Here is a 12,106-nt window from a genome sequence, read left to right on the forward strand (position 1 = left end):
TTTAAACAGGCAATTTTTTCAGTCCGACGTGAAAGACAAACAGCAGATATGTATTCTGCGTAAGAGATAATTACATATGCGTTGATTTATAGGTTGGTAAATGTACAGTATAATGGACATTTTCCACACTTGTAATCATAGGTACTGAATAAATAAACTTATAATAAAAGACAGGTTGTGTCTCGGTGTTGATGCTTCGAGCATTGATGCATACACAAATTCAAATAGGATATACAGGCTATATATGCAAACTACATCTCACACATCCGAACCAGTGCAATCATGGGGTGTAAGCGGTATATATTTGTAATTAAATGAGAAATAAACAGCATTTTTCACGCTGTTTCCCGTGCGACTATATGTATATGTAGGTTTCCTGTGCGGAATATGTTATTTCATATACAAGTGCACAAACAAGAGTTCTTGTTTCTGTGCTATGAATATTTCGCACGAGACATGTCTTACAGAGAAATGCTATTGTTCATGCAAGAATTTTGCTTATCCGTCTTTTCAAATATATACAGTTGAGTTCTCACCGATTAAGTGTGATCAGGGGCCAGATACTGCATAACCGTCGATGCTTCGGTGTTATTCACTTTATGAATTTGTTTATGTATTTACTCATTTTTATTTTATTATTATGATTTTATTTTGTATCTCTTTCTTATCTGCATATCTGTATAGGCCTACGTCCACTTCTAGGTACGTGCTCTGTTCCACTAAGAATGCATTCGTGAGCTAGCTGTTTGCAATTATATCACGGCAACCACAGCAATAGCCCTATATATCTTTAGCATATGCTACTATAGTCAGCCAAGGGCGACAACTTCAGGCTTTCTGCAAAGTATCCTCAATCTGCGTAGCGACGATTCAGAGTTTTCAAGTTTTCTTTATCTATTACAGATGAGTCGTAATACTATATCTAGCATAAAACGTTCAGCTACGTATCCATTATCAGTTCAGCCAGTTTTCAAAACCCTTTTTCTTATTACGGTAAGCCTACGTGTAGCTGCCAGGAACTCAGTCACAGACTGTATATTTACATACCCTAAATAGCTATGGGCCATATCCTGTATAAGTTATCCCATTCCAGATGTTATCGCATTATATTTATGAAGACATAAACTGCGCAGATAAATTAGGCGAATAAGATGTGATAATCTTATTAACACGTGCATATCATATTGATAATCCTTTAGTTAGCCCCTGGCATAAAGCGTTCACCTCTGAGTAAATTGTACACACAACAACCTGCAACAAACCCAAGGTGAATGAACTCGCGCGAAACAGCTTCCGGCTAAAGTGGGAAAAAAAGAAGCCTGACGAGAACACAGATGCCCTAGATATTAGAGCGTTTTATCTTTATATTATCTGTAGGCTATGGTACATCTATGACAACGATGACCAAGACATGCGACTATTTTAATGACAATCTTCAAACGCAAATGTTGATTTGTGAATATTTCTGAGTGATACAACATATTAGACGGTGCAAAATATGAGCACCAACATCTCAAAATGTTACGTAGCGTGATGAATGCTTGTAGGTTGATTACGAGATTTTCCACCTTATTATGCGGGGCACACAACCGTCACATAACACATACACGTCTTAAACTGACATACAATAGTCAGTATGTTAAATTGCGCACACTTTAAAAAGCATTAAGTGAAGATTATGAATCGTTTCCCTCCTCCACCGCTGCCAAACTATTGGATTTAATATTTTTGAAGTTGTGCGTAGCATTTCAGTTTTAAGAGAGCAAGAAAACTGTATAGGCTTACATAGAGAAGAGCACTTTTTGGGAGTTTCTTTAGAACATTTTTGGCAAAACGTGTGGTTGTATTGTCCGTACAATTGCTGGTTCGTGTTAAATTACATATTGCTTGTAGTAAATAAACGGGAATAAACATACTTGTAAGCCCGAGCAGCAGACATAAATTTCACAAAATGAGGACGCAGTCGACCGTATCTCGGCTATTTCCACTCAACCGTAACTCTATTAAACCCGTGTAATGACTTGTATACAGTCAATGGTTGCAATCCGACAGCTACAATCTGTGAGTTCACTTGTGGTTTGGTGGCTGTGGCAGGGGGCTGTATTAAGACGCAAGACTGTTAAGGACGTGACCCATCAGATCACAACATGTTACGATCTGGGCAACCCGATGAATTGTAGAGCTGGGAGACTTCACAACCAGGTGTATAATCTAGTAATATTAGAGCGCCATGACAGCTTCATGTAAGTAAAGCTTTGTTCTAACTTCATACTTGGGTAAACTCTTTTTTACTTGTAGTTGGACTGTATTGTTGACGATACAAGAGCACAACAGCATTTGACTTTATACCCGACCTTCAGGCATTTGCCTGTATAATAAGTTATTTTATTCACGTGTTAGAACTATTATTCAACGTAACAGCGCCTGAATGTTGTCTCTCAGCTGGGACAATTTTGTGAACTTTACATTAGATATAAGCCTACAGAATTTTTGCTTAAAGTTTATTTTGCTATATTGTGACGCTGATCAGTAGTACTGATTATATGTACAAGATAAATGTACAACCCTCAATAAATGCTATTTTTATCGAACCTGTGTGATCCGGGAGCTCATCTCTAGAGATGATAGGATAGTCCTTGTTTTAACACCTCTGATTCAGTGCGTACTACAGCATTTACTCTGCAATACTAGATAAGTCTTCAACGTAAATTAACCAATAAGTGGACTTGGCACAGGGCAGAGAGCTCACGGATTTGAACTGTTTGGTCACACTTGTTTGCCAAGTTCGCTCGGTTTTTGGGGGTTTTTTTTGCTCCAGATCTTAAGCTATTTGGACAGGTGTTTACGATCGATCACGACTGAACGATATCTGACCTCCCACACCCTTCAACTAGGGCATATTAGTAAACATGCTGAGAGAGGTGATAAAAAAATAATAATTTTACGTACACTTACCTAGGACATATACTTTCTCAGATTTAACATACCACGACGGTGTCTAGTAAGAATTTGATTTTGAAAAAAATCGCCTTTTTCGTTTTGTCCAGATCAATTGAAGGTTCCGAGTGATGTTATAGGTGCTATCATTTCCATGGAAATACAGGTCAATATTTGTATGTGTAAACAATTGAGTTTTGTTGAAATTTTTTAAGAATGAGGAATTTTTAATGAGTATTTGATATCCTGTCTACTACGATTGTATTCTCCTGCATTTGAGAACACTTAGACAATTTATGGAGATTTATATTACAGAAGAAGTTGGAACATGGAAACACGCTGGGTCTGTATAGGACTGGAATACGAAAACACCCAGAGACTAATTGTGACATCACAACAAAGTACCCAGAGTCACACTTGAATAACACGCGTAATCGTCGAGGATCACATTGAAACAACGCACCAAAACAAGAAACACTCACGAAAACACCCAGAGTCACATTGTGACAACACATGAAGATACCCTGAATCACGCTTGGAACAGAACACAAAAACAAGCAGGGTCACACTTCAATAGCACTCGATAACATTCAAGATCACATTGGAACAACACACCAAAACACCTAGGGTCTGATTCGGACAACAAATGAAAACACCAAAGGTCAGATTGGGACGACACACGAAAACACCAAGGATCACATTGGGACGACACACGAAAACACCCAGGATCACATTGGGACGACACACGAAAACACCCAGGATCACATCTGAAGAAAACATGAAAATACTCAGGATCACATTTGGAACAGCACATGAAAGCACCAGGAACACCTTGAGACAACCCACGAAAAACACCAAGGATCACATCGGGACAACCCATGAAAATACCAAGGATGACATGGGGAACTTACTTAAAACAACACAAAGGATCATATGAAAACATGCCATGTAACACCGTGACAGGTCAAAGAGCCAAAATTAAATTTGGAGGTAAATATATATTCAACAAAGTTTTTCCACAGAGCGAAAGCTTTTGGTTTGTTGAGGTCCAAAAATTCCAAGGCGTCAACCGAAAGAAGATAAAGCGTTAACATTTTCTCTTAGGTTGGAGTGGTTATTGAATCTTATTTGCCTTCATCTTGAAACACATGTTTGACCATTATTATCGCCCAAACCACTATGGTCTGCCTCCCAATGAACACTTTTATATTGCTGCTATTCACTCCCAATAAGTCAAGTAGAGGATTACAGTCTATTATTTTTTGCAGCTGCTCAGATAAATCGATGCGTTGATGTTAAATGTTTGTAGATGCGCGATGTTTGTATACATTCGCTTGCACGGCGGACGTGTGGAGTTCTATGACATGTGGTCATATACGCAATACTTGAAGTCTGCTTTGTCGATGTGTTAAGAGCTACACGGTCTATCTCATCTTTCTTTACTCCATCAGCTAAAGAATTGCAAGAAAGGTCACAAAATCATTGTCTTAATGGATCTGGATAAGATTGGAAGCAGAAAGCCCTGAGTTTCGGCCAAACTTTGTTTCCTAAATTTAAACTATACTTCTCCATGTACGTAATGATATTGTGTCAAGGAATCTTCGTTCTTTCAAACCATTCTGCTTTATATCCTGATTTGTGCACATACCTTTACTTCTGGTTAGGTGTACTAATGCAGTGTGTGGCCTGTATATTCAGCAGTAAGGCATAGAATCGTGTGACCAATCAATAGGCAATCCGCTTTCAAATTGCATTATACACATCTGGATTGTTGATACACCCACGCCATTACTTGTCGAATTCAATATATATCGTTTTTATGCTGCTCTGTAAGGCAAGAACCTCGCAAAGGTCAAAAACAATTCATATAAAGCCTGTATACACCTATGTATATCACCTCTCCTGCCTGTTCATCATTAATTTGGACTGTATTGACACGCCCTACAGTGTGAGATCCTTCGCAGAGAATGTCCGAGCCTTTCCCGGTGTTCGGGACCGACCAGTGTATCACGCACGCGGTAAGGCCGATGTGTGCACGGTAATCCACGGCATGCTTCCCTGCTTGTTTACACCGACCCGGCTTGGACAGCTTCCGTCTTTAGTGTTCCCGGCCTCTCCGGCCGCTCAGAAATCTCCCGAGCAACCGCTTCTTTGACGGTTGACTGTTGCTCGCCGAAGTACACCGTACCACTACTGGTCTTGTTTGTGTGTGAATGTGTGTATGAGGGGGGTTTGGTGTGTGTGTGTTGGGGGGGGGTGTAGGAGAGGAGGGGGGGGGGGCTGTTTTATTGACTCCCGTATTCAAATCCCTGTCATTCCATTCTACTTAGTTCTGCACTTCTAAGCTCGCTTGTAAGACTGGGATAAAGGGAACAGCGACCAGCAGGGTGCAGACATAATGAGGAATTGTTGCCAGAGGTCGATTTTTTTTATTGGACCTCATCCTGTAGTAGATCGCCTTCAGTCGTCACACGGACGGACGACGGAAAGACCCGTCCGCCCCCTACAGGATTCATCCAATCAACTATCTCTATACAGATAGACACCTGTAGCCGCTCTCACTCTGGCTGGATGTCTATATCTATCACTCAGGTGGACACATCCGTACACCGGATCAGTTGGCTTGGGAAATCATTTGATTACCGGAACACGGATGCTTAATTTCTGTGTAAGTACATATACCGTTTCGTCTTTTGTGTACAGTAAACCCTGGTTTTATGCCAGGAGGGATTGTGACGAAGTTGTATATCCACAAGGAATATCTTTTTCTCGTGAACTTTTGCCTATAGTTTGTATTCTATAGGGTAAGAGTATCAGTGCCTTCACTACATTGTTTCTGAAGGACTGAGTTCTTTGAGAAGTGATTACTTAAAGATGCATTGGCAAACACAAAAACATCAATGAAACAGCAAAGATTTGGTATGTATTTACTGTACATAATGTTACATTTGATTTATTTGATTGGATTGGATTTATTTGATTGGATTAACCTTAATTATATGCGGGCCCCCATCATCCCACTGTTCTATGAAATTGGTACTATTTTATAAAATAATTTCTGTTCCAGGACTTTGTTTCCATCACCAATTTTACCCTGTTTCTCTGAAGGATATTTATTGTGCAAAAAACACGTTGACTAAAGGACTGGTCAGTCACGACATAAGAGTGTAGGATTTAATGTCAGAAATTGTTAATCCGTGTATATATATATATATATATATATATATATATATATATATATATATATATATATAGCGCACCTGATAAAGGCATTTCTTAGGGGTCTGATCTCGCAATTTATTAATTTATTACAGTTAGATTTAGATACATAATAGATTCGAGTTTGGGTAATTAACAATTTAAGAAAACATGATATTTCTAATGACTTAAAGATATAAAAAGACGTACAATGTTTTTATAGTTCACAGGTGTTTCGACCGAATGAACTTTCCGCCACACGAACTATAGATTGCTCTGTTTATTCTTACTACGTGTGTAAGTGCAGGGCTATTTTGAATACCTGTGTGAAGCCTTTAATATTCCAGCACGGAATTAGTGGGCCTCTGTTTATAGTCAATATGTGTTATCATACAACTGATCTCACGGACACCGGTCACCCATAGCAGATTTCACCGACTAATTAGAAGGAAAATTCAAGTTTATTAATATTATCAGATGTCGAAGAAAGACTGACCATAGAACGTAAAAGCTTGTATAATAAGTATCTGTCTAAAAATATTATCATCAGTCATTGTTCAAACCGATTTGATTTCAACATATAACGCAGAGGAGTAAACAAAGTTGTTTTTATGGTGAACATAACCCGGTACAAAGTACATTAATGTATTACAGGGTTATGAACATGTTAATGTATTGGAAACAAAATATCTGTACCTCTCTGAGGACAGTAGATGTATTGTGATCTCCTGGCAGGCCACCACAGTGCTTTGCCTGTGTATGTTTCGATTTATTTGCATGTTTACCTCCTTTCATGGCTTTTATTAATAGATCCCCATCATATATATATATATCGGTGTCATATCACTAGATGTAGAGATACAGCTATCGTATACAGCTGATGAAGCGTTTATTTGTGTCAAACTGCAAGGAGCGATGTGTATATCTGTTCTGACCTTCACAGGAAACGTTTCATCAAAATACACATCCGTGATAGTACTGAGCATGAGATTTCCGGTTCGAAACCAGCTTTGGGCGGCTTTTAGGGCCATTTCAAAGACGCCCTTTCCTGCATTCACCTAAAGTACACCACCGAGATTTGAGCAGAAATCATATTGTACCATATCGTTATATGCAAGTGTCCCATATCTCATGAGACTTTCGATGTTCGCAGGTTGAAAACTCTCGCTTTACTTTGAGATTTTGACGTAATTGGACGATAGAAAAAGTCCCTATGGCCTTAAAGAACATATTTTTTGCTTTTTACATGTAGTATTGTTTTAGATCATTTTGCCAACCTCTGTACTGCGAACCCCCAAACTAATTATAGCCTATCTGCATGAGGTTACATAATGTCTGGTCATGAAAGCCGCCTTTGTATTTTTCTTGTAGAATTTCCCCTGTTTTCAAAACATACAACACCGAAAGGAGAACCGTTGTTTGTAGCGGTGCTGCGAGAACATTAGAATCCCAATGTGGTATTAAGGTCATGCCTTATCTATTCACAGTGTGTATTTGCCTTGAACTCCCTGTTGTTCATATACATATAGTACCACTTATTATCGCGGGACTTGTGTCTTTCTCGACATATATATATATATATATATATATATATATATATATATATATATATATATATATGTTTTTGTCGGAAATCAGCGGAGAAAAACGTTTATAATAACTCATGAAGTGGTCAACAAGGGAAGTGTTTTAGTAATTATATAGTGTTACTAAAATATAGCAGCACTTCCGTCACTTTAATGGATTTATCACTAGTGCAAAGGATGTTACAGTAGCTGATAATTATAAACGCAGCACGATAATACACAAATAAACTCAATAGTATAATATAGCTTCGGTTATTGTCTATATATATATTTAGATTAATCTTTAAATATACATCGCAGTTTTGTTGTCCAGCATGAGTCTGTTTTTTATTGTCTGGGGTTTTCGTGTTTGTTTTTGTTTTAACATAGGCCTCTTTTTCAGACATCTTTTTTCTTCAAATCCATTCCTGGTAGGTTAGGACATTCGTTTGTCTTACATACTTATCTCAAATCCACAAAACGACGGCCAAAGCTTTAGCTTCACATAGTGTCAAGGTGGATGCCAAAAGAGCCTTTTGTTTTATATACATTCCCCCTGCCACCCTTGTTGTCTTCTTTGTGACTGTGTTTATTTTCGCTTTTACCGGAGCAACCATACAGCATGCACGTATAGCATTGTGTTGATCACATGCAATATTGTGTTTAGATAGCGTTTGTGTGAGCAACGTCATTCATATTCAATCCCTCTGAATACTGACACACATGCGGGCTACTGGGAACGTACAGGTTTTGTCTATGCTCCTTTCTCTTACTTGTTTTCCCACGTGGCAGCATTCCTTAACCATTCAGTGACTATGGCGATTGTGTTCTTTTCTGTATATGCTTGTTGTGCCACTGCCATTTCTTTTTTTTTACATTCTAGACAGAGACTACGATCATGGCCATGTGGTTAGCAAACTCTAACGTCGTATTGATTTGATCGTGGATGAGGAACTTGAGGAAATTTTTTTTTTCTGTGCATATTTTCCCTATGTCGCTTATATTACTAGATCACATACTAACGCCAAAATTTCGGCGAAAACTCTCCGAACTGCTGAGACAGCGTGAAAGTATTAAATATCTACGCAATCGGGGATTTTTTTTTCTGAGAAGGTTGTGCATTCCTTCGCTGATTCGGTTAGACATATGAAGTGCTCTGTCACAAGGCTATGCCTATTATGTTAAACCTCCTTAAGGTGTTTGTGCGCCTTTTTGTTGCAATTCTGTGCATATTATGGTAAGCCTTATAAAAGCGGTAAATACGATGATTGTCGTAATCCGTCTAAACGACGTACTTGTATAAACGGGACCGAGGTGAGAGCTTCCCTGTCACGGGTGTCCAATAATAACCCTTGTGCTAACTCGGATTGACGAAGAAAGGTCGTTCGACTGACTTCCTTGCCTCAGTCTGCATGCCATGGCTGATCTGGGGTGTTTCCATGCTCACCCCAGGCTTTCAGGTAAAGTCCAGGACGTTCAGTGCGACGTGTGGCAATTATCGGGGATTTACATGTAGGCTACCGCCTTTGAAACCTTTACCAGGCAGCTCACCTGAACGTTCACGTGTATCAGGTAACTCACACTATTTTGTATCTGTATCAAGTAACTCGATCAAACGTGCACTCAGGTAACAAGTCAAATCTGTACGTGAATCAGAGTGCTTAGCTAAGGCTGTACATGTAACAGATGACGGCAAACTCCCGAGTACGTGTATCAGATAACGACCAACCGCTCTTGTACGTGAATTACATAACAGCCTAATCCACATGTGCATGCATTAGTTAATTGGCAAACTCACTTGTATGTGCATCAGATAACGTTTAACATACTGGTACATCTATCAGACCAAACTCATTTACGGTATAGGTGTCAGATAGCGGTCCAACTCCCATGTACATGTATTAGATAACGACCAAAACTCACTTGTGCATGTATCAGATAAAGGTCAAACTAACTTGTTCATGTGTCAGATAAAGGCCAAACTGACTTGTTACATGTGTCAGATAAAGGCCAAACTAACTTGTTCATGTGTCAGATAAAGGCCAAACTGACTTGTTCATGTGTCAGGTAAAGGCCAAACTAACTTGTTCATGTGTCAGATAAAGGCCAAACTACTTGTTCTTGTGTCAGATAAAGGCCAAACTAACTTGTTCTTGTGTCAGATAAAGGCCAAACTCCCATGTACATGTATTAGATAACGACCAAACTCACTTGTGCATGTATCAGATAAAGGCCAAACTAACTTGTACATGTATCAGATAAAGGCCAATTTAACTTGTACATGTATCAGAGAAAGGACAAATTAACCTGTACATATGTGAGGTAAAGGCGAATCTAACTTGTACATGTATCAAATAAAGGACAAACTGACTTGTGCAGGTATTTGATAATGGTCAAAACTGACTTGTGAATATATCAGATAAACGATCAAACTCACTTGTAAACTGACTTGTGCGTATATCAGATATAACGATTAAAGTCACTTCTATACATACATGTATTGCACAACGCCCAAATTCTTCAGCTTGTGTCTTGGCGCGTGTCTTTTTTCGTTTCATAGAAAATAACGCTTAAAATAGTCCTGGACAAAAAAAATCACGATACTGACCTATAGGAATGCATTCAATCTGTGGTCTATTGATGTGAGACCGATTCTATTTATGGACACCTTTGGGCAATGTGCAATGTTATGTATCAGAAAAATTTCTTAAATTGAACTTCATGGACCAAGAACTTGAGAATATGAATATAGCTTAAATATTTGGCTTTATAGAGTTTGCCGCTGGATCGGACATGTAATAGTCAAGATGTAGAGGAGGCTAGTAAATTGTGTCCATATTTATTCCTGCTTTGATCTTACACCGTCTTTCCAAACCGTACGTTTTTGTATTCCAGCATAACTGGCATCCAAGCTCTGTTAGGTTTGAAATTATCAGGGCCATTAGACCCTATGATTTCTACCTTCGTGTTGCCAGCATACATTGGTTGTCAATAGATAATTCATAATTGTATAAGTTGTCCGTTAATCCGTCACTTAATTAAATCGTGCAGGCGGATGACTAATAAGCTTACTGCTTTACGAACGATTCACAATTCGAGCTGTTGCTGTCGATGATTATCGGTTTTTCCCTTGGGTGCGGAAGTTGACGTTAAACCTTTTTATCTGCATTGGAATGTATTATTAATGAAGGCTATTCCTATAATTTATTATGTAGCACCAAATCTTTTGACAGAACTTCACTTTTATTTGAAAATTTGCCAGGACCATCAAGCTCTATGATTTTACCTTCGTGTTGTCATCTAACAGTGGTGTGAATAGATATTTGATTCTCTACACATAATGTATCATCAAAACTTCACTTTTATTTGAAAATTGTCAGGACCATCAAGCTCTATGATTTTACCTTCGTGTTGTCATCTAACAGTGGTGTGAATAGATATTTGATTCTCTACACATAATGTATCATCAAAACTTCACTTTTATTTGAAAATTGTCAGGACCATCGAGCTCTATGATTTTACCCTTCGTGTTGTCATCTAACAGTGGTGTGAATAGATATTTGATTCTCTACACATAATGTATCATCAAAACTTCACTTTTATTGAAAATTGGTCAGGACCATCAAGCTCTATGATTTTACCTTCGTGTTGTCATCTAACAGTGGTGTGAATAGATATTTCAGAATGTTCTCTACACCTTAAATGTATCATCAAAACTTCACTTTTATTTGAAAATTGTCAGGACCATCAAGCTCTATGATTTTACCTTCGTGTTGTCAATTCTAACAGTGGTGTGAATAGATATTTGATTCTCTACACATAATGTATCATCAAAACTTCACTTTTATTTGAAAATTGTCAGGACCATCAAGCTCTATGATTTTACCTTCGTGTTGTCATCTAACAGTGGTGTGAATAGATATTTTGATTCTCTACACATAATGTATCATCAAAACTTCACTTTTATTTGAAAATTGTCAGGACCATCGAAGCTCTATGATTTTTACCTTCGTGTTGTCATCTAACAGTGGTGTGAATAGATATTTGATTCTCTACACATAATGTATCATCAAAACTTCACTTTTATTTGAAAATTGTCAGGACCATCGAGCTCTATGATTTTACCTTCGTGTTGTCATCTAACAGTGGTGTGAATAGATATTTGATTCTCTACACATAATGTATCATCAAAACTTCACTTTTATTTGAAAAATTGTCAGGACCATCGAGCTCTATGATTTTACCTTCGTGTTGTCATCTAACAGTGGTGTGAATAGATATTTGATTCTCTACACATAATGTATCATCAAAACTTGCACTTTTATTTGAAAATTGTCAGGGACCATCGAGCTCTATGATTTTACCTTCGTGTTGTGCATCGTAACAGTGGTGTGAATAGATATTTG

At 38.2% G+C, this 12,106-nt stretch overlaps 1 protein-coding gene across 2 annotated transcripts in view; it reads left to right on the forward strand.

The window, feature by feature from the left end:
• The window catches only part of LOC135475884 (uncharacterized), a 30,284-nt gene that overhangs the window by 9,793 nt on the left and 8,385 nt on the right, over positions 1-12,106 (forward strand). Inside the window, exon 1 of one of the 2 annotated variants that reach the window (XM_064755832.1) lies at positions 5,533-5,605. The exons of the other annotated variant lie outside the window; for it this stretch is intronic. The gene's annotated coding sequence lies outside the window, so the exon portion shown is untranslated. Of the gene's footprint in view, positions 1-5,532; positions 5,606-12,106 lie in introns of those variants that run through there. 2 annotated transcript variants of the gene reach the window in all.

This window comes from Liolophura sinensis, chromosome 9, assembly GCF_032854445.1.
Source record: "Liolophura sinensis isolate JHLJ2023 chromosome 9, CUHK_Ljap_v2, whole genome shotgun sequence".
Lineage (NCBI taxonomy): Eukaryota > Metazoa > Mollusca > Polyplacophora > Chitonida > Chitonidae > Liolophura > Liolophura sinensis.